The sequence below is a fragment of the Equus asinus genome, chromosome 23 (genome assembly GCF_041296235.1).
Source record: "Equus asinus isolate D_3611 breed Donkey chromosome 23, EquAss-T2T_v2, whole genome shotgun sequence".
NCBI classification, from domain to species: Eukaryota; Metazoa; Chordata; class Mammalia; order Perissodactyla; family Equidae; genus Equus; species Equus asinus.
Window position 1 is genome coordinate 68,317,895 of NC_091812.1, and position 23,795 is coordinate 68,341,689.

Sequence of the window (23,795 nt, forward strand, 5' to 3'; positions counted from 1 at the left end):
GTGGGATGTGGGATGCGCCTCAACGTGGCCTGATGAGCAGTGCCATGTCCACGCCCAGGATCTGAACCCTGGGCCGCCGCAGCAGAGTGTGTGAACTTAACCACTCAGCCACGGAGCCGGCCCCTTGAAAATTACTCAGTCTTTAAAAAGAAGGATGAACCTTGAGGGCATTATGCTAAGTGAAGTGAGCCAGTTACAGAAAGACGAATGCTGTGCGATTCTGCTTCCGTGAGATACCTGGAATAGTCAGACTCATGGAAGCAGAAGGTACCATGGTGGCTGCCAGGGCTGCAGGGAGGGAGAAAGAGGGGGTTGTTCAATGGAAATAGTTTCAGTTTTGCAAGAGGAAAACGTTCTAGGAGTCTTTTGCACAATGACCTGAATATAGTTAACACTACTAAACTGTATCCTTAAAAATGGGTAAGTTGATAAGTTTTATATATTTTTTTCAGAATTAAAAAAAATTTTAAATGTCAAAGAGACTTATCAAAGGGACAGAAGCCAACCTGAAAAATCTCCCAGTGGCCAAAGCTGGAGAATTTGAACAAAATAATTTTTTCTGGGGCTAGCCTCGTGGCACAGCAGTTAAGTTTGCACATTCCACTTCAGTGGCCCAGGGCTCACTGGTTGGGATCCCGGGTGCAGACATGGCACCGCTTGACAAGCCACACTGTGGCAGGCATCCTACATATACAGTAGAAGAAGATGGTTCAGGGCCAATCTTACTCAGGAAAAAGAGGAGGATTGGCAGCAGATGTTAGCTCAGGGCTAGTCTTCCTCCAAAAAAAAAGTAATTTTTTTTATTATTATAGTATTGGATTAAAATCCAAAGTATAAAATATATTTTTATAAGTCCATACTGGTATAAATGATTGAATAAATAAGCAAATGAGAGAGAAGAGACAAATCTCCTGTACAGAATTCCAATTAATTTATGTAGATACTCCCCATCAAGGTGATGTACCTTAATTCCCCCCACCTTGAGAGTGGGCTGTACTTAATTAACGACTTACTTCCAAAGAGTAGAGAGAAGAAGGGGCAAAAAGTGGCTTCACAGTTTAGAAAGCTGGCAACACTGCCTCAGACAGGGGAAAGTTAACGTCAGTCACGATTTGGTGTACTCACCATACAACGTGAGGAGGATGGTGCTCCGCCTCCGGTCCTCCCATAACCCCAGTCCAACCACAAAAACCTCAGACAGACCCAAAGTGAGAGACATTCTACAAAATACCTGACTCCTCGAAACTGCCGGTCATCAAAAACAAGGAATGTCTGAGAAGCTGTCACAGACCAGAGGGGACAAACAGACATAAAAACTAAATGTGGCATCCTGGTGTGATCCAAGAACAGAAAAATGTCTTTAGGGAAAACCTCATGATGCCCACATAAAGTATGGAGTTTCATTAACAATATTGTACCATGGTTGGCTCAATAGTTGTGAAAAATGTGCCATGATAATGTAAGATGTTAGCAATAAGGTAAACTGGGTTTGGGGTATATGGGAACTCTGTACTATCTTTGCATCTTTTCTATAAATCTGAAACTATTCTAAAAAAAGTTTAATAAGTGCAAGGAAATGAAATTTAAAATCTATTTGTAATAGCATCAAAAATGTGAAATAGGGATAAATCTGACCAAAGATATGCAGCACTCATAACTGAAAATTATAAAATAGTGCTTAGAGATACTAAAGAAAGCCTGTATGAGTCAAAGAGCTGTATCATGTTTATGTTGGTCAGCTAGGGCCCCATAAAAAATTCCACAGACGGGGGCTTAAACAGCCAAAATTTACCTTCTCACAGTTCTGGAGCTGGAAGTCCAAGGTCACTGTGTCTGCAGGTTTGCTTTCCCCAAGGGCTCTCTCCTTGGCATTATTGGGAGATGACTGCCTTCTCACCATGTCCTCACATCGCCTCTTCCCTGCATGTGCACTCCTGGTGTCTCTTCCTCTTCCTGCCTGGACTCTAGTTCTACTGGATTAGGGCCCCACTCTTATGACCTCATTTAACCTTCATTACTTTTATAAAGGCTCTATCCCCACATACACATGGGGGTTAGGGCTTAAGTATATGAATTTTGAGGGAACAATTCATGACGTTCAGAAGTTTGAAGACTCAATATTAAGCTCACAGTTCTTCCAAATTGATCTATAGAGTCAATGTAATCCCAATCAAAATGCCAGCAGGATTTTTTTTCATAGACATTAACTAGCTAATTTTAAATTTTATATGGAAATGCAAAGGATTTGAAAGCAAAATTCAAAATAGAAATGCCATATGATCCAGCTATTCCACCTCTGAGTATTTATCCAAAGAACATGAAAACACTAGTCAAAAAGATATATGCACCCCTATGTTTGTTGCAGCATTATTCGCAATAGCTGAGTCGGAAGCAACGTAAGTCCCCATCAATGGATGAATGGATAAAGAAGATGTGGTGTGTGTGTGTGTATATATATATATATACACACACACACACAGTGGAATACTACTACTCAGCCATAAAAGATGAAATCTTGTCATTTGCAACAACATGGATGGACCTTGAGGGTATTATGCTAAACAAAATAAGTGAGAGAGAGAAAGACAATTACCATATGGCCTCGCTCGTATGTGGAAGACAAACACACATAGATACGGAAATCAGATTGATGGTTACCAGAGGGGAAGGGGGTCGGCAGAGCGAGCGCGAAAGGGGTAAAGGGGCACATGTGTACAATGACAGATAACACTTGGTGGTGGACAAAATGCAGTCTGTACAGAAGTCAAAATATAATGATGTACACTTGAAATTTATATAGGGTTATAAACCAATGTGACCTCAATAAAAAAATAATTAAAAAGCCAAATAACTTTCAAAGAGAAGTACAAAGTTGGAGGACTTAACCTTATTACAAGACTTATAAAACTACAATAATTAAGACTATGGAATTGGCATAAAGATAGCAAATAGATGATTAGGACAGAATAGAGAATTGACAAATAGACCCACATATATATTTTCAATTGACTTTTTTTAAGGATGCCATGGATGTCAATGGGAAAAGGATAATCTTTTCCCCAAAATAGTGCTGGAACAAGTGCATTGTCATAGATAAACACGCACATACACACACAGAACCTTGACCTATTCCTCTCTATATAAAAATTAACTCAAAATATAAACATAACAAATATAACAATATGTGTATTTTACCACTATATATATGTAAAACAGAGAACTAAACGTAAGAGTTAAAATTATAAAACTTCTAGAAGAAAACAAAGGAGAAAACGTTAGTGAGCTTGTGTGGTAGGTAGAATAGCACCCCCACCTTCCCCTGTGTATAGACGTCCACACCTTAATCCCTGGAAACTATAAATATATTAAATGCTAAAGAGACTTTGCAGATGTGATCATGGTTATAGGCTTTAAGATTGAAGGCTGGCCCGATGGTGTAGTGGTTAAGTTTGTGTGCTCCACTTCAGCAGCCCAGGGTTCATAGGTTCAGATCCAGGGTGTGGACCTAGAACCACTCGTCAAGCCACACTGTGGCAGCATCCCACATAAAATAGAGGAAGATTGACACAGATGTTAGCTCAGTGACAATCTTTCTCAAGCAAAAAGAGGAAGATTGGCCACAGATGTTAGCTCAGGGCCAGTCTTCCTCACACACACAAAAAAAGATTGAAGAAATTATCCTGGCTTATCTGGGTGGGCCATGGACCCAATCTATCACAGGAATCTTTAAAAGCAGAGAACTTTCTCTGGCTGGAGGCAAGAGAAATTGGCAGAAGGGGGATAACAAACTCCAAACATGAAGGTTTGCTATGCCAATGCTGGCTCTGTGATGTAGGGGTCTAAGTGCAAGAACTGGAGAGAGGGCTCTAGGAGCTAAGGTTGGCCCTAGATGACAGCCAGCAAGGAAACAGGGACCTCAGTCCTACAACAGAAAACTAGAATCTGCTAAACACCTGACTGACCTCGGAAATGGACTCTTCCCAGAAGGCTCTGATAAAGGCCAGGCTAGTCAACACCTTGATTTTGGCTTTGTGAGACTCAGAGAAAAGAAATCATCTAAGCCCACCAGACCTTCTGATCTACTGACTTCTGACTATAAAATAATACATTTTTGTTATTTTAAGCCGCTAAGTTTTTGATAATTTCAGCAGCAATAGAAGACCAATTCACTTTGGGTTAGGCAAAGATTTCTTAAATAGGTCAGAAAAAGGACAAACCAGGGGCCAGCCCCACGGCCAAGTGGTTAAGTTCAAGTGCTCCTCTTTGGCAGCCCAGGGTTTTTCTGGTTCAGATCCTGGGTGCGGACATGGCACCGCTCGTCAGGCCACACTGAGGCAGAGTCCCACATACCACAACCGGAAAGACCCACAACTAAAAATATATACAACTATGTACGGGGGGGATTTGGGGAGAAAAAGCAGGGGGAAAAAAGGATAAACCGTAAAAGAAATATTAATAAATTGGACTTGAAAATTAAAGACTTTTGTTCTTCAAGAGGCATTGAATAGGTAATAGAAAGGCAACCCACAGGCTGAGAGAAATTATTTGCAAAACATCTGGCAAAGCACTTGTGTTTAGAATATAAAGAAGCTCTTACAACTCAGTGATAAGACAGCTCAGTTTTTTAAATTTGGCAAAAGATTTGAAGACATTTCACCAAAGAAGGTATACGAATGTCAAATAAACACCTGAATGATACTTAGCATCATTAGTCACTAGGGAAATGAAAATTAAAGACACAATGAGAATCATTACACACCCACTAGAATGGCTAAAAGTTACAAGTCTGACCATATTGTGAGTTGGCAAGCAGGTGAGAGCAACTGGACCTGTCATACACTGCTGTTGGGAATGTAAAATGGGACCATTATTTTGGAAAACAGTGTAGTGATTTCTTAAAAAGTTAACACATAGACTTCAGGTCCATACAAGATGGCGTAGACCTGTTTCTGACTAGCTCCTCTGAATAACAACAACTATAAACCACAGAAATAACTAAAGAGAACTCTAAAATGTGGTAAGAAGAAGATGAACTGGTTTGGAACCCCATGACTGGAAAAACAACACAGAGGTAGGATGTCTTAAATGTCCCCACCCAACAAAAGAAGGTGACCCAGCCTAGCAACAGGCAAGAGCCCAGGTAGTTTCATTGCTCCCACAGATCAAACAGAAGTCCCTCCAACAAACCCAGGCAAACCTAGCGCCACCAACAAGGGAGGCCTGCTAGCAGTAAGCAGCAAGGGGAAGTGCTCTCCTTGCCCACCCAGAGACCTGGCGCTACACGGGGTGACAAGTAGAGGGCTTCCTGCCACAACAAGCACACTGCAAGGGCAGCCTCTTTCTCTTCATCAGCCAGGGACGCCCCTCCTCTGCCCCAAGACTAGGTGGCTAGGGTAACTGGTGGGAGTGGGGAGGCCTCACCAGAACAAGCGCGGGGCCTGTAGTGCTGTCTCCACAGACAGGAGAGATCCCACCACAAGCACCAGGACAGGAAGCTTCTTTGTCCCTGCAGGATAAAAAACCCCTTCTCCCAAAGAGAGACTCTTTTATCCCCTCAGGCAGCACCAGCAGGACCAGTGGGAGACCCAGTGGCACCAGTTAAGTAGACCAAAATGACACCACAAAGCCTCTAAAAATTAAATTGTCATTGGAACCACTACCCACAAAAGTAAGCCAGGACATGTATGCTAAACAGAACAGGGTAACTGTCTGCTAAAATAAAAGATTTAAATAGGACCCAGAGTCTCCTAACAATAGAAAACCACCCAATATGACAAGAACCAAGAAAATCACAACTTAAGTGAGAAAAGATAATCAACTGACACCAACACCAGGTTGAATCAAATGTTGGAATTATCTGACAACAATTTTAAGTTGGTCATGACAAAATTACTTCCACAAATAATTAAAAATTATCTTGAAACAATAAAACAAATAAAATGTAAAATTTCAGCAAAGAAACAGGAATTATAAAAAACAACCAAATGGAAATTATAGAACTGAAAAATATAACAGAAACAAAAAACCTCACTGGGTAGGCTCGATAGTAGAGTGGAAATGACAGAGCATAGAATCAGTGAGCTTGAGGACAGAACAATAGAATTCACTAAATCTGAACAATAGAGAAGACATAGACTGAAAAAAAAAGAATAAATAGAGCCTCAGGGACCTGTAAGACAATAATACCATCAGTGTCCCAGAAGTAAAAGCAAAGAAGAGTGGAGCTGAAAGAGCATATCAAGAAATATGGCTGAAAACTCCAAAGTTGGCAAAAGTCACAAATCTAGCAATTCATGAAGTGGAGCAAATCCCAAACACGATAAACCCAAACCAAGATACATCATAACTAAACCTCTGAAAACAAAAGGCAAAGAAAAATTCTTGAGAGCAGCCAGTGACAGATGGTACATTACCTCTAGGAGAACACCATTCAAATTATATGAGAATGGATCTCTCATTCGAAGGCATGGAGACCAGAAACGAGTGGCACATTTTCTAAGTGCTGAAGAAAAAAAAAAACCTGTCCACTGCAAATTCTCTATCCTTCAATAATCAAGAGGGAACAAAGATATTTTCAGACAATGGAAACTAAAATAATTTGTCACAGAAGACCTCTGCTTAAAGATTGGCTAGAGGAAGTTATTGAAATAGAAAGAAAATTATAAAAGAAAGAAACTTGAAAGATGAAGAAAGAAAGAACAAAAGAAAGAGCAGAAATATGGGTACATATAATGGACTATATTTTTCCTCATGAGTTTTATAAATCATATTTAATAACTGAGACAAAATTGTAATATCATCTGATACTCAAGTCAATGATATTTAAAACTGGGAACCTACATGGAAGCAAGGTTTTTGTCATTTCACTCGAAGTGGTAGAACGTTGACACCAGTGGATGTGATAAGTCACACATGTGCATTGTAATACACAGAGAAAACACTGTAAAAACTACACAGGGAGACATACTCAAAAGCACTAGAAATAAATCAAGATGGATACTTAAAATGTATGAATACCCCACAGAGACAAGAAAAAAAAAAACAGGAAAAAAAGGAAAGCAAATGCTGGCAGACATAATATGCACTAACCTATCAATAATTGCCATAAGTGTACGTGGTTGAAATATGCTAATCAAAAGACTGACAGAGTGAATTAAAGAACATGATGCAAGTACATGCTGCTTACAAGAAGCCATCTCAAACTCACTTCAGCATGTAGGTAGTTTGAAATTAAAAGGATGGAAAAAATATACCATGCAAAACTCTTCTTCTTCTTCTTCTTTTTCTTTTTTAAAAAAAGGAATGGCTATATTAATGCCCAATAGAGTAGATTTCAGAAATAAAAGTACTAGAGACAAAGAGGGACCTTAATAACAATAACAGGGTCAATCCGCCAAGAAGACAAAATGATCCTAAATGTGTATGCACCAAAAACAGAGCCTCAAAATGCACGAAGCAAAAAATGATAAAGCTAAAGAGAAAAACAGACAAATCTACAATTAAAATGGGGGCTTCAAAAACCCTCTCTTGGCAACTTGGCTTAGAGAATTACTAGGCAGAAAATCAGTAATAATATAGAAGATCTGAACAAAGCAATCAAGCAACAAAATCTAACTGACATATTGAGAACACTCTACCCAACAACAGCACATTCTCTTCAGGTGCTCATGAAATATCCACCTAGGTAGACCGTGTCCTGGGTTATAAAGTAATCTTCAACAAATTTAAACCATTTGAAGTCATACAGACTGTGTTCTCAGAACACAATGGAATCAAACTAGAAGTCAATAACAGAAAGACAACAGGAAAATCTCTAAACACTTGGAAATTAAATGACACTTCTAAATAATTCATGAGTCAAGAGGAAATCTCAAAGGAAATAAAAAATGTGCAGACTAAATGAAAATGAAAGCACAACATGTCAAACTATGTGGTATGCAGGTAAAGCAGAGCTGCGAGGGAAATTTATAGCACTAAAATACCTGTATTAGAAATGAAGACAGATCTCAAATTAATCATCTTAAGCCCCTGTCTTAAGAAACTAAAAAAAGATACCAAAGCCAGATAAGGAGACTACAAGAAAAATTCAGGCCAATATCCCTGATGAATATGGATGCAAAAGTTCTCAATAAAATACCAACAAACCTAATTCAGAGCACATTAAAAGGATAATTCACTATGATTAAGTGGGATTTATCCCTGGGGTGCAAGGACAGTTCAACAAACACAAATCAATGAATATGATACACTACATTAACAGAATGAAAGAAAAAAATCATGTGCTCTTCTAAATAGATGCAGAAAAAGCATTTGAGAAAATTCAACATCTGACAAGAATTTGCTGAATTCACTTATTAGTTCTAACAATTTTTTCGTGGAATCATTGAAGAACTCTTAAGCATTTCTTGTAAGACAGGTCTGGTGGTGATGAACTCAGATTCTTTTTTTTCTGGGACAGTCTTTATTTCTCCTTCTTACCTGAAGGATAACTTTGTCAGGTAGAGTATTCTGGCTGGAAATTTTTTCTTTAAATACTTCATTCCTCTTTTACCTGGCCTGTAAGGTTTCTGCTGAAACATCTGCTGGAAGCACAATAGGTGTTCCTTTGTAGGTTATAATCTTCTTTCTCTTGTTGCTTTTAGGATTCTGTCTTTGATTTTTGACTGTTTAATTACAATGTGTCCTGGAGAAAGTATTTTGAATTGAGATAATGGGGTGATCTATTAGATTCATGAACATGGACATCCAACTCTCTCCCCAGGCTTGAGTTGTTCTCACCTATTATTACTTTAAATGAACTTTCTGCTCCCCTTGCCACCTCTTCCTCTTATGGAATTCCAATGATTCTGATATTTTTTCTTTTGATGGTGCCTCAAAGATCAGGTAAGCTTTCTCTGCTCTTTCTCATTATTTATTCTTTTTTCTCCTCTGACTGAGTTATTTCAAAGTTCCTATCCTCTAGCTCACTGAGTCCATCTTCCGTCTGGTCTATCCTGCTGTTGATGCTCTCTATTGCATTTTTCATTTCATTCATTGAATTCTTCAGCTCCAGAATTCCTTTTGCTTCTTTTTTATGATTTGTATCTCTTTGTTAAATTTCTAATTTTGTTCATGTCTTGTTGTCTTGATTTTGTTGATTTTCTTTCTGTGTTTCCTTGTAGCTCATTGAATTTCCTCAAATGAGCAATTTTGAATTCTTTATTGGGAAACTGCAGAATTCTTGTCTTTGGGTTCAGTTACTGGAGGATCACTGTGAAATTTTTGTAACGTCATATTTCCGTGATTGTGTTCCTTGGAGTGTTGTGTTTCTGTTCTTGCATCTGAAGTGAGTGTCACCTCCTCCAGTCTTTACTGGTTGCCTTCAAGTGGGAGATGCTTTTCATTGGTTGTGCGTGTATCTGGGCCTTTCTTCTACCATGTACAAGTACAGCTGATTCACGCTTCTTGCTCCCTCTTGTGGCAGAATTCTTAAACTTGTACGTATTCTCTCAACGTTACCTCACCAGGCTGGCTAGTGGAAGCTTCTCTTTTGTTTTCCTGATGGTGGTGCTACTGTTCAATTTTTGTTTCTCCCTTGTCCATGGGTCCTGCCCTGTTTTCTGCACGCACTCCCGGTCTGCTGGAGCTCACTCACATCACCACCCTTGGGAGTGTGCTCACAGAGATGGTCTCATAGCGGGGGAGGTGTGAGTCTGGCACTCAGGACGTTGGGTGTGCCCACAGGCAGGTAGGGGATCCCTGGATGAGGTTCTCTCAGCAGCTTGAGGGTAGGCTTCCTCCTGGAGTCCACAATGCAGACAGCAGAAACTGCGTCGCTTTAATGCCTTCTGATAGTCTTATCTGCCTCTTTCCTGATCTCCCCTGTCCCTCTAGCTGTGGAGTTTCCACCTCAATACTCCCAGTGTTGTGGGAGAGAAACTGGTTTCTCCAGCACTGTCCTGCATGCCTGGTCAAGCCAGACACTCACTTCTCTTCTTTTCCTGATGGGCAAGGTTGCCACTCCATATTTCAGTTGAGGGAGAGGTGGCACTGGCAAAGTTCTACTTACCCTCTCCAATGTGTCCAAACTTGCTTTTTTTTCCTCCAGCAGAGTGCCGTAATCTCTCCTCAGGAAGCCTAGGTGTCTACAAATGCTCTTTCATCCATCAGTGTGTGCCCAGGTCAGTGCTTCCCAGGTGTTCCTCTACTGTGGCCAAGAGGGGCTGAGGCTGGGCCACAGGCTCCTGCTCATTCCTCAGCCCATACAGAGGTCTGTCTAATGATGCACAGGCAGGTGGTGCTCCTCTTGGTTTCCTTGGTGTATGATGCTAGATCCCACCCACAGAAGCACTCTCATTCATGGATGGATGAAAAATTTTAGTTGTTAATATGGGGGACAAAAAGGAGGGACATCTTATGCCACCATAATGCTGACATCACTCGCTATGGCTGTACCATTTTACGTTCCCACCAACAGTGCAAAAGGGCTCCAATTTCTCCACATCCTCACCGACACTTTTTGTTTTCTGTGTTTTTTATAGTAACCATCCTAATAGGTGTGAGGTGATATCTCATTGTAGTTTTGACTTGCATTTCTCTGATGATTAGTGAGGCTGAGCATCTTTTCATGCGCTTATTGGCCATGTATATATCATTTTGGAGGAATGTTGATTCAAGTCCTTTGTCCATTTTTGAATTGATTTGTTTACTTTTTTGTTGAGTTTTAGGAATTTTCTATATATTCTGAATATTAATGCCTTATCAGATGTGTGATTTGCAAATATTTTTCCCATTCTGTGGGTTGCATTTTACACTATTGACAGTGTCTTTTGATGCACAAAAGTTTTATTTTCTAGCCAGCCCTGATGGTCTTGTGGTTAAAGTTCAGCACTCTCACTGCTTTGGAGCCTGGGTTCAGTTCCCAGTCACAGAACCACACCACTCGTCTCTCAGTAGCCATGCTGTGGTGGTGGCTCACATAGAAGAACTAGAAGGACTTACAACTAAATATACAATTAAGTACACGGGCTTTGGGGAGAAAGAAAAAAAGGGAATGTTGGCAACAGATGTTAGCTCAGGGTGAATCTTTCCCAGCAAAAAAAAGATTCTCTTTCCATTAAAAAAACATTTTATTTTCGCGATGTCTAATTTGTTGATTTTTTCTTTGTTACCTGTTCCTTTTGTGTCCTATATAAAAAATTGTTGCCAAATCCAATGTTGTGAAGCTTTGTCCTCTGGTTTCTTCTACGAGTTTTACTGTTTAAGGACTTACATTTTGAGATGATTTTTGTATATGTTGTTAGGTAATTGAGTTTTCCCAGCACCATTTGTTGAAAAGGCAGTACTTTGCCCATTGAATGGTCTTGGCACGCTTGTCAAAAATCATTTGACTATGAGGCCAGCCCAGTGGCATAGAGGTTAAATTCGTGCACTCCACTTCGGTGGCCTGGGACTCACAGATTCAGACCTCAGGCACAGACCTACACACTGTTCATCCAGCCACAATGTGGCAGTGTCCCACATACAAAATAGAGGAAGACTGGCACAGATGTTAGCTCAGCAACAATCTTCTTCAAGTAAAAAGAGGAAGGTTGGCACTGGATGTTAGCTCAGGACCAATCTTCCTCACACACACCCAATTATTTGACTGCATATGCGAGGGTTTATTTCTGGGTTCTCTATTTTAGTCTATTGGTCTATATGTCTGTCTTTATGCCAGTACCACACTGTTTTGATTACTATAACTTTGTAGTAAGTTTTAAAATCATGAACTGTGAGTCCTGCAGTTTTGTTCTTCTTTTTCAAGATTGTTTTGGCTATTCAGGGTCCCTTGAAATTCCACATGTATTTTAGGATGGATTTTTCTACTTCTGCAAAAAAGTTATTGGGATTTTGAGAGAGATTGTATTGAATCTGTAGGTTACTTTGGGTTTTTGACATTTTAACAATAGTGTCTTCCAATTCACAAATATGGGATATGTTTCCATTTATTTATGTCTTCTATAATTTCTTTCAGCAATGTTTTATAGTTTTCATTGTAAAAATCTTTCACCTCCTTGGCTAATTCCTAAGTCATAGTAATATGTTTATTATAAAAGTAATAGTTTTGATACTATTATAAATGGAACTGTTTTTGTAATTTCCTTTTAACATTGTTTATGCAGAAATGCAAGTGATTTTTGTGTGTTGACTTTATATCCTGCTACTTTGCTGACTTCATTTATAAGTTCAAACAGTTTTTTTGTGGAATCATTAGGTTTTTCTACATATAAGATCAAATTATTAGCACACAGAGATCATTTTAACATCTTCCTTTCCAGTTGGATGTCTTTTATTTCTTTTCCTTGCCTAATTGCTCTGGCTAGAACTTCAAGTACTCTGTTGAATAGAAGTGGTGAAAGTGGTCATCCTTGTCTTGTTCCTGATCTTAGAGGAAAAGCTACAGTCTTTCACCATTGAGTATAATGTTTTCTGTGGGTTTATAATGTATGGCTTTATTATGTTGAGGCAGTTTCCTTACATTCCTAGTTTGTTGAGTGTTTTTATAATGAAAGGTCATTGAATTTTGTAAAATGCTTTTTTGCATCAGTTGAGATAATCATGTGCTTTTTCCCCTTCATTCTGTTGATGTGGCATATTACATTGTTCAGTTTTCATACACTGAATTAACTCTGCAGTCTAGGAATAAATCCCACTTGATCACAGTGTGTAATCCTTTTAATGTGTTGCTGAACTCTGTTTGCTGGTATTTTGTAGAGGTTTTTTGCATCAATGTCCATAAAGGATTGTAATATATTTGTCTGGCTTTGGTATCAGGGTAATGACGGCCTCCTAAAATGAGTTAGGAAGTGTTCCCTCATTTTCAATTTCTTGGAAAAATTTTAGAAGAACCGATATTTTTTTCTTCTTTAAGTGTTTGGTAGCCTTCACCTCTGAAGCCATTAGGTCCAGGGCTTTTCTTTGTCTGGAGACTTTTGGTTACTGATGCAATCTCCTTACTAATTGTAGGTCTATTCGGATTTTCTTCTTTTCATTTTTTTTTTTTTTATTTTGTCTTGGTAGGTCTTGTGTTACTAGGAATTTGTCCATTTTTTATAGGTTATCTGATTTGTTGACACATAATTGTTCATAGTACTCTTACAATCCTTTTTATTTCTGTAGAATCAGTAGTAATGTCCCTGCTTTCTTATTTTAGTAATTTGAGTCTCCTCTTTTTTCTTCATCCATCTGGTTAAAGATTTGTCAATTTTGTTGGTCTTTTTGATAAGCAAACTTTTGGTTTCATTGATTTTATTTATTGTTTTTCTATTTTCTTTATCTTTGTTCTTTATTATTTCTTTCCTTCTGCTAGTTTTGGGTTTAGTTTGCTCTTTTTCTAGTTCCTTAAGTTGTAAAGTTAGTTTGTTGACTTGAGATATTTGTTTTTTAATGTAAACATTTACAGCTATAAATTTTCCCCTTCAAACTGCTTTTGCTGCATCCCATAAGTTTTGATACGTTGTGCTTCTCTTTTCATTTGTTTCTAAGTATTTTCTCATTTCCCTGTGATGTCACCTTTGAGCCATTGGTTGTTTAAAATGTGCTGTTTAATTTCCACAATTTAGTGAATTTTCAAGTTTTCCTCCTATTATTGATTTCTAACTTCATCCCATTGTGGTCAGAGGAGACACTTTGATGTATCTATCTTTTAAAATGTATTGAGGGGCCAGCCCCATGGCCGACTGGTTCAGTTTGTGCACTCTGCTGCGGCAGCCCAGGGTTTCTTGGGTTCGGATCCTGGGAGCAGACATGGGACTTCTCATCAGGCCACGCTGAGGTGGTGTTCCACATGACACAACTGAAGGACCCACAACTAAAACAGGTAACTATGTACTGAGGGGATTTGGGAATAAAAAGCAGAAAAAAAGAAGATTGACAACAGTTGCTAGCTCAGGTGCCAATCTTTAAGAAAATAAAATAAAAAGTATTGAGACTTAATATGTGGCCTAACATATGGTCTCTCCATATTGTTTTCTCTATAACTTATAGCTTTTTTGTCCCTCATTTTCTGCATTACTGTCTTTTTTTGTGTTTAGTTAATTTTTTGTAATGAATTGTTTAAATTCCTTTCTCATTTCCGTTTGTGTATATTTATAGCCATTTTCTTTATAGTTACCATGGGGATTACATTTAACTTCCTAAAGTTATAATAATCTAATTTGAATTTATACCAGCTTAAGTTCAATATCATACAAAAGCTCTCCTCCTTTACAACTCCATCCCTACCTCTTCTGGTTTTTGATTTCACAAAATTACATCCTTACCCAGCGTACACCTCAAAACATAAACTAATAAATTTTTTAAATCCATTGGTTTCTTAAGTTATGTAGAAAACAAAATTTGGAGTTACAAAACAATGTAATGGTAATACTAGGGTATACACTAATTATTGCTTTTGTTCTTTAATTGCATTAGTCTCTTAAATCATATAAAAAACAAAAAGTTCAACTGTAAACCACTCTACAATAATACTACCTTTTATAATTGTCCATGTATTTACCTTTAGTGAGATCTTTATTTCTCCATATGACTTGGAGTTATTGTCTATTGTCCTTTCATTTCAACCTATAGCACTCCCTTTAGCATTTCCTGCAGGTCAGGACCAGTCATCAGTCATTATGAACTCCTTGGCTTTTGTTTATCTGGAAATATCTTAATGTCTCCCTCACTCTTGAGGGGCAGTTTTTCTGGATACAGGATTTTCAGTTTTGACACGTTTTTTGGTTTATTTTATTTTATTTTATTTTAGCAGTTTGAACATATTGGCCCACTGCTTTCTGGCCCCCAAAGTTTCTGATGAGAAATCTGCTGATAGATTATTGAGGACCTTTCTAAGTGACAAGTCATTCTCTCTTGCTGCTTTCAAGATTCTCTCTTTATCTTTGACTGTTTAAAGTTTGATTATAATGTGTCTCAGTGTGGGTCTCTTTGAGTTTATCTTACTTGGATTTTGTTGAGTTTCTTGGATGTTTATATTCACAACTTTCATCTAATTTGGGAAGTTTTCAGCCAATTTTCTTCAAATATTCTCTCTGCCCCTTTCACTCTTCAACTTCTGGGACTCCCACAATGAGTATGTTGGTCCACTTGATAGAGTCTCACAGGTCCCATAGGCTCTGTCACGAGGTCAAGGCAAGGTGCAGGCAGGAGAGCACAGGAGAACCCGGGGCACGTGCCTTCATTAGGGTCTGTGGGTGGAGTGCTTTGGGGTTCCTGGACTAAGGCTGGCTTGGTCAATTCAAACTCCAAAAGAGCAGAGCTTTGGTAAGTTTTGGGGGGGTGTTTTGTAAGGGGTGTGCAAGAGGAAGGCTCTAGGAGGCAGGGGAGACTGCTTATCACAAGGGCCACTGGGGAAGTCATATCAGGAACTTGGATTTATTGTGACTCCGCAGCCTATTATCTGGGGCATTGCCAGATGGAGGGGCTGGTGTCAGTTCAAGGCCCCTGCAGGCCACTTGGCCACACAGAACAGAGCTGAGGCAGCAATATTATGGAGCAGTTTAGCTAAACTCTCAAAAATAAGACATACACAAATTAATTTCAGATGTAAACTGATGTGTTTAAAAGCATAAAGCTTCTAGGGAATAAAAGAATATTTTTATAAACTTTGGGTAGGCAAAGATCATTATTATAGTTAACCTAACAGCATCATTATAGTTAACAGTGAAATGTTAAGAAATCTTAAAGTAAAATAAGACACCAGACAAGGACGGTAATAATCACCAAGACTATCAGGAATTGTATTGGGTGCTAGACTTCACAGAGGGACCAAAAAAGGTCCACACCAAGAGAGTACAGACAATTAGACTTAACAAGAATGCTCACCAAGGTTGCTAGATAACTACGGACTAGACAGTGGAGAAGCGCACTCAGCACGTGAAGTGTCTGAGAGATGAGCCCTCTGGGCGATGGTGTAGGCTTGGCATTGACCTTGAGCATCAAGTGGACCCAGCACTAGAAGACTGAGCCTCTGACTTTGAGCTGGCCTGGCTCTTGCTGTCTCACCAACCCACACATAGCTGGGCACCTTGTTACACCTAGTGGGTGCTCCATCTTCAAAGCAGAATTGCTAGAGTCTAGTCGACTTCAGCATCGGCCCACCTACAAGGCAGAAACACAGAAAACTATCTTTCCCCAGCCTCAGCTCTTTGGTGGGGAACACTCCCCATTCCTCTCCAGGAGTCCTTTTCTGGTCTTATAGTGGGAAGTTCTCATCCTGAAACTGTAAGGACTGACAAATAGAAATGGCAAGCAATAGGATACATTGGAGTACATGAGGAAGCCGTTTGGTGTAAACCTAATTCGGCCTGACTTTGTTTTTTTTTCCCAAAAGGACCTGACCGTGGCCATTGAGCATGCATTGCATGCATATCTACTTTAAACATTTACTATGGCAAGAAACAAACGGCCATAAGATAAAGGTGCAACTTCCCCCCACATTGGCATTTCCTTAAGGATAAGCATCTTTCCTTAGGCTAGGAACTGACTGCTGCACTCAACTTTGACCATCCAGCTCACCTGTGATCACCCAGCTGGAAGAAACAGACCTGCCACCCTGCTGTGTTCACCGAGACAGCAGACCTACCTGCTGTGTCCATCAGTCGCTGTGCCGACAGAGCAGTCTCGCGACTATTGTAAAAGGGACATTTCAATCCTATGTGAAACATCCTGTTTGGGGGTATATAACCACTCTGTGCACCCCACTTCTTCGGTGCCCTTTCTTCCTTTGGGAAGAAAGGCCCCAGGCCATGGTCCTCACATTTTAGCTCAGAATAAACTCACCCAAATTTTCATTTATAGATTGGTTATGGATTATTTTCGTCGACAGGACATTTGCTAGGATATTGCTGTTGGACATGTCTGTGTCTTTGGTGGGGAGAGCCAGAGGACCCAGAAGACAACTCTGTTTGGGGACTCCCATGCTCTACGTAGATACTTGAGTTGTTGCTGACTTTTGCTCGCGAGACTCACTCCCTTTAGGAACAGGCATAATCAACTATGATTTAATTTCTTCTGTGGTGCCAAAGCCACCTCTTCATATTAACTATAGACTAAATAGCAAGTTCCTTAGGCTTGTCTCCTTTCTGTTCTTGTCCTCCTTCCTTTCTTTTGACCTAAAATAGCTAAAAATATCTATGTGACTCCATCCATTAAATTTTCAGATGAGAGAAATAAAATCACCTTCCTCTATCTAAAAAAAAAATCCATTGAGTTCTACATACCAATAATAATGAAAAAGATTAAACTTAATTAAAAATAAAACTCTCTATAAAATAATATGACCGCCTAGGAGAAAATATGTGGAACTTACTGAAAATAAGGAAGACAGATGACTACTCAAAATATGCATGTGCTCCTATCACTCAATAAAAATGAAAAACACAAAATAATGGGCCAAGGAAATTCAATCAATGGAAACAGAAATACAAATGGCAATGAAAACATACAAAAGATGCTCAATCTTAAAAATCGTTAAGAAGCAGCAGCCCCGGGCCGAGTGGTTAAGTTTGCGCACTCTGCTGCAGTGGCCCAGGGTTTTACCAGTTTGGATCCTGGGCACGAACACGGCACCGCTCATTAAGTCACGCTGAGGCGGCGTCCCACAGAGCACAATCAGAACGACCTACAACTAGAACATACAACTATGCACTGGGGGGCTTTGGGGAGAAGAAGAAAAAAACAAGAAAATTGGAAACAGATGTTAGCTCACGTGCCAATCTTTAAAAAAAAAGATTACCAATTCCATAAAAAGTCATTAAGAAATGGAAAATGAGATACAACCCATGAGACTGGCCAAATATTTGAAATTATTTCATCTTTTTAAAAATAATATATGTATGGTAAAACACACACAAAGGCACATCCACAAGATTTACAAAGTGTAAAAGCATTACACAGAAAAGCAAGCTGTTTCTCCCACCCTAGGCCCCATTCTCTCATTCCTGAGGTCAGAACAATCACTCTTGCTAGTTTCTCATGTATCCCAACAGTGACGATCCAAGTAGTCAAAAGCACGTATAACACACACTTCCCACCCGAGGGCTAGCATCACGGGCAGTTTCTCATACTGTTAACGGAAGTCAGACTGGGTACATCCATCAGCATCTTGAAAACGCTTCAACTCGGTAGTTCCACTGCCAGCAGCAACCCTGAAACTGGCTTGCTCCCTGACCATATGCACGTGTATGAGGAAGTTCCCTGCTTCACTGCTCAGAACTGCCAAAAATGTAAACCACTGAATGGGCCTCTGCAGACCCTGGCTATCTAATTTTGTGGGGAAAATTATACCCAATAAAAAACAATCACACAAACTGATGATGGCTGAAGCTGGACAATGATACATGGAGGTTCCTGTTACTGTTCTACTTTTGTTTGTGTTTGAAACTTTCCGTAACAAAGCTGAAGAGCAATCAAGCCTCATCATTCTCTGTCCTTTCTAAGAATTAGTGTGAAGCTGCAAATGCAATCCGATTTTATGTAAAAAGATAAACTTTGCTTCATTATCTTCAGTTGATTTTTCAAAATCAAGTCTCATAAGATATTTCCTCCTACAATTTCCCAGGAGATTTCCCCCTATAATTTCCAGGAGATTTCCTTTGAGTGGATGTTCTCCAAATGCTCTTTTTCTGTACCACTTACTCCCAGATCATGAGGCCTCCTGTTTTTTCCTTTCAATTGTATGGAATGCAAAAACTTCCTGAAATCCATTGGCAAGCAAAGAGTGGTAAGTGTGGATGTGTAAACACAAAGCCTGGCTCACCTGGACCTGGGTCATCCTCTGTAGTCTGGAGGAATGGCGGACACTCTGGCCTTGCTGTCCTTGCCTCAGGGCAAGGACTTCTTCCTGGGCAGAGTCCCTGGTCCTTACCCTATCTGATCCTCTCCTGCGGACCCTGAGACAAGGGAAGCTACTGGCATCCAGGCCGAGTCCCTGGGACTCTAATGGGAAGAGGCTGGTGGGGGACTGCATGGGGGCTGTGCCTGACCCAGGTGCTCTGTAGGGACAACCACAGAACAGAGGAATGCAGGCTGCAGGTCGCAATCCAGGAAAAGTACCATCAAACCAGCTCTGGAGTCAGGCAGATGGGAGAGGCCAGAAGACATGGACCTGCAGGCTAGGAGGACAGGAAGATGACAATACTTGTTAGAGCTTGTGAGGTGCTAAGCACAGGGCACACTCTTGATGGTCATTCGCCATTTGGGTCTGATGCACTTTGTTTAATCCCGAAGTAGCCTGCTTAGAGACTGTCCATGACATAGGCGACCCACATAACTTCACATGGAACCAGCACTCCTGGACACTCTGAGCCCGTTAAGGCGAACACAGCCTCTTCCAGTGAAAATGAAGCCCTGGCCCTGCCCCAGATGGGCTGCTTGCCCTGCCCATGCCTCATAAGGGCAGAGACATGACCCCAGGCTCCCACAAATGAGGCTGACAGCACCTGGGGGATAAAATGTGATACAAAATTTTACTGCTGAAATGTGTCCCTGTACCCTGAGGAAGAAACAATGACCTGGCCCAGGAACCCTCTTTCCCAGTCCCCAGAGGCTCCCAGGTCACTGCTCCTGGGACCTGGGGTCGCTGAAGGTCAAGGGCCACTATGTGACCTCAATCCACCTGCTATGATTCTATGCTAGAAAAACACAAGTAGGGGAGGAAATCGCACTGGGAACTTTGTGAACATTCTGCCCCATGGCTCCATCAAGGCTTGCCTGCTTTAGCTCTAACTGCTCTTTTCCCTACAACGTTCTTCATGTTGTTCTTTAACACTGATTATTTTACACATAGGCCATAATAAAGTCCCCAGGACACTCTCCCCCTCCCCACCCCCACCCCCAGAGTGGTTTTTAAACGCAAAACAGATCTCTTCACTCCCCTATTTAACACCTTCCTGTGGCTTCCCAGTCACACAACCCTGTTATACCATTTTTCTCACTGCGCTTAACAGGGCGTGAAATCACCTTCCTCATCTGTAGATACGCACAATGCCTGTCATCCGCACCGTAACATGAACATCTTTACTCGGATCATTGCTTCTTGGTACACTTGGGTGCACCATCAACACTTTCTGAATAAAGGGGTTTGAGGGAAGGAATGCAAGGAAGGCAGATCTTTCTGTTTATTGGCTTAAGCGAAGCTGCCGTGTGGCCTGTGACCCAGACACAGCTCATAATTCATTCAGCCATCCCCATAGGAAGCAATGCGATCAAATTCTCATAAATTCATTCATATAAAAGTTGACATTTCAATCTAGTAAAAAGTGGATGATGTTACAACTGCCATCTGTGAGGAAGGAAATAAAATTAATGAGAGTAAATATAACAACTTACTAGCCAACATTTGTTGAGCAATTACTCGATGCCATGCACTTGTATTAACTCATTCAAATCTCTCAATAGAGAGGCAGAGAGCTGAAGAAACTTGCCCAAGGTCACAAAGGCACTAAACAGTGGAATCAAGGTCCCAACATTCACGAGGCAACTTGAACTTAGCCAGACAGAGCCCTCCAGCCCGGCCGCCGCCAGTAACAAACATGGCGTCCTCTGCCCGCTCAGGCCCAGGGACAAGATGGCGGCGTCCACGTCATAGTTTTGCTTCGGGGGCGGCCATATTGGGCAGGCGTCTCCTCCCACTGCGCTGAGGCCTGCTGGGGACCCTACAAATTCTCTCTGGTGGGAGCGGAGGATGCGGGGCGGGCAGGTTCGGGTCCAGACTCCCGCAGGAGCGAGTCTGGAAAAAGCCCCGAACTGGAAGAGTCGGAGCCGCGGCCGGGCAGTGGGCCCTGTGTGGACGGGGCAGGGGGCGGGCTCTGCCTCGGGATGGGGGCCGCGGGCAGGGCCCAGCGTGGCGCGGCGCTCGGCTCGGCCAGCAGGGGGCTCCGCGTCCGTCGCTTGCGCATGAGGTCGCGGTGGCCGGCGGCCGTGAGGGGCCTACGGGGGCGCGTGACCGCCCAGCTGGGGCTGCGGCTGCGGAGCTGCCCGGGCGGGCTCGCTCTCAGGGCCGTAGCAGCCTTTCCGTGCGGGCCTGCTTCTCAGAGGACAGCCGGGCTTGAGAACGGCCCGCGAGCCCAGCGTTTAACTCGCTGGCACACTTCCCTGTTGTACGGATCTCCCCCGGTTTAGGATGGAGTTAGGTCAGGGTGAACCCACGGTAAATGGAGAATAGCCTAAGATATTCAGAGCGTGTAGTTCATACGTCTAACGTGCCCAGCATCCCAGCTTAGCCGAGCCTCCCTTAAATGGCTCAAAGTGCTAGGCACAAAGGGCACAATCTGCTCACAGGGAGACAGAAGCCAATCCTCAAGAGGCAAGATGGTGGCGGAGAAAGGGCATTTTATTGCAGCCTGCTAGCAAGAGGGAAGGTGGCCGACTAATGTCCAAAAGAACCATCTTAAGGGGGGCACGGGATCTTGAAGCAGTTATATAGGCCAGTGGGTTATAGGGGAAGGGTCTAGGGAAGTTGACCCTCTGGTGCTACAGACTGGGAGTTGCCACACCAGATCTTTCAGTTTTCATTGATGGTGACTATCAGCATAGATGCTCTGTTTGGGGGTCATCACATTCCTAAGAAACGCAGAGGAAGGAAGTTATCTCCTATGGCAGCTGGAAGGTATATGCACTAGCAGAGGTCATAGCAGGTGGATCTCCTGGAGGGTGCAAATCCAGCTGAGTTAGTTAGGCAGAGGTCATTCAAAGTTACTACATGGTCTCTTTTCTACAATATGGCTTCCCTTATGTCAACCTTGTGTTGAGCTGGTTTCAAGAGCGCTTAAGTGAGCCTACACTTGGGCCAAGTCATTTAACACCAAGCCTGTTTTATAACAAAGAGTTGAATATCTCGTGTAATTGATTGAATACTGTACTAAAAGTGAAAAATAGAATGGTTGTATGGGTACAGAGTGGTTGTAAGTTTATTGGTTGTTTACCCTTGCGATCTGGAGCCTGACTGGGAGCTGGGCTTGCTGCCACTGTGCAGCATCACCAGAGAGTGTGGTAGGGCATATCGCTAGCCCACGGAAAGATCAAAATTAAAAATTTGAATTGTAGTTTCTACTGAATGCATATCACTTTCACACCATTGTAAATCTGAAAAATCATGTCAAACCATCGCATGTCGGGACAGCTGTATTCATCACCCCTATGGATTTTTAGAGCTATCAAGATGGTGACAAAGACTGTCCTTGACCAAAGCTGAGTCAGACTCCTCTGAGCCCTCATCCCCACTAGGCCTCGACCTGGGGCTCTGTCCTTGGACTGCTTAGTCCGGTTTTGGCAAGAATCCTACCGAGTCAGTTTAGTGAAAATCCCCCATCCTTGGTATCTGATCCCCTTTGATATCTGATCAAATTATTCATTTTAACCCTCCATATCTTATCACCTGGCCTGCTTTCAGCAAGAATATTGCTGAGTCCCCTAGGAAGAATCACCATAGTCTTGGTGTTTCCTCAGTAATTTTCCATTTACTAAGCCTTGCCTTGCTCCTTGGCTATAAATCCCCCTCTTATCCTTGTTTTCAGAGTTGAGCCCAATCTCTTTCCTCTACTGCAAAACCCCTTTGCAGTAGTCCCCACACCTATCATTATGGTCCTGAATGAAGTCTGCCTTACTGTTTTAACGAGTGTCAGAATAACTTTTCTTTAACAATAGGGAAATAATCAAAAAATAGCTGAGACCTGTTTATACCAGAAATACAGCTTTATATGAAAGGTACAACTTCCAGGCAGCTGAGGCAAAGAGAAAAACTGGATAAGTAAAGATTAAAGGCAAAGAACTTTGCATCTGGTGGGAAGTCAGACTGTCTTACCTCTGAACTCCCAATAGGCAGGTGATGGCTTGTGGCCTCCTAGGAGCTCCACTACCTGGCCCCCTTGTCCCAGGCCCCTCTCCTCAACTCCCCAGATCGTAGGCCAGCCACTACTTTGAGGGACACTGAGCTTTTGCCAAATGGCAGGTGCTTATTAAGTCTCAGGTTACTAAGTATAGAATTCATAGGCTTAGTTCTCTGGATTATGTTTCCAATTTGTATTTCCTTCTAGGCTCATGCATACAAAGGTATGACCACCCTGTCATGTACAGGGTCCTGAAGTGGGGCCTGACTTAGTGCCCAGGGACCTCTTCACCAGGGACCCTGTCATAGGTGTTCAGTCCAAGATCACCAGGAACACACTTGTGGGTAAACAATTATGTTATAGTGAGGAAGAACAACATCATGGGAAGCTGTGGGGTATCTTAGTAAGAGGAGTTAGAACCTCTTAAAGGATTTGAGTTTTGACTGGATGATTTAAGGTAAAGTCTCAGGGAATAGGGTGTTTATTCTAGATTAGATGCTATCAGAAAGCAGGGCAATTTAACAATTATTTTGTGGGTGGCACAGTTCTCTTGTTTTTGTCTGTACTTAGACAACAGTATGAAGTGTCCGTGGTTTTGATTAATTTACCATGGTCTCAGAATAATCTTGTCTGAAGTTAATATTCTGTGAGATTATTCATGTCTGATAGGAGAACAAAATAGCCTAGCTGTGAGTCAGAGCAGCTTGTATCTACATAGAGGCCTAGCTATAAAGCAAACATTGACAGAACTGAAGAGAGAAATACAGTCCTACAGTAATAGTTGATGACTTCAACACTCCATTTACAATAACAGATATAAACCCAGACAGGGTATCGGTGAGGAAATAGAGGACTTGAACAACACTATCAACCAATTGGACCTAACAGACAAGTACAGGATGCTTCATCTATAATAAAGGCTATATATGAAAACCCCACAGTTAATAT

General features: G+C 41.4%; 1 long non-coding RNA gene across 3 annotated transcripts in view; it reads right to left on the reverse strand.

Moving 5' to 3' along the window:
* The window catches only part of LOC106846092 (uncharacterized), a 52,646-nt gene extending 32,083 nt beyond the window's left edge, over window positions 1-20,563 (reverse strand). Inside the window, exon 1 of one of the 3 annotated variants that reach the window (XR_011497545.1) lies at window positions 20,350-20,542. This is a non-coding gene — a long non-coding RNA (uncharacterized lncRNA). Of the gene's footprint in view, window positions 1-20,349 lie in introns of all 3 variants that reach the window. The other 2 variants (XR_001401800.3, XR_011497544.1) reach the window with 2 other exon arrangements.
* Between the last annotated feature and the right edge of the window lie 3,232 nt (window positions 20,564-23,795).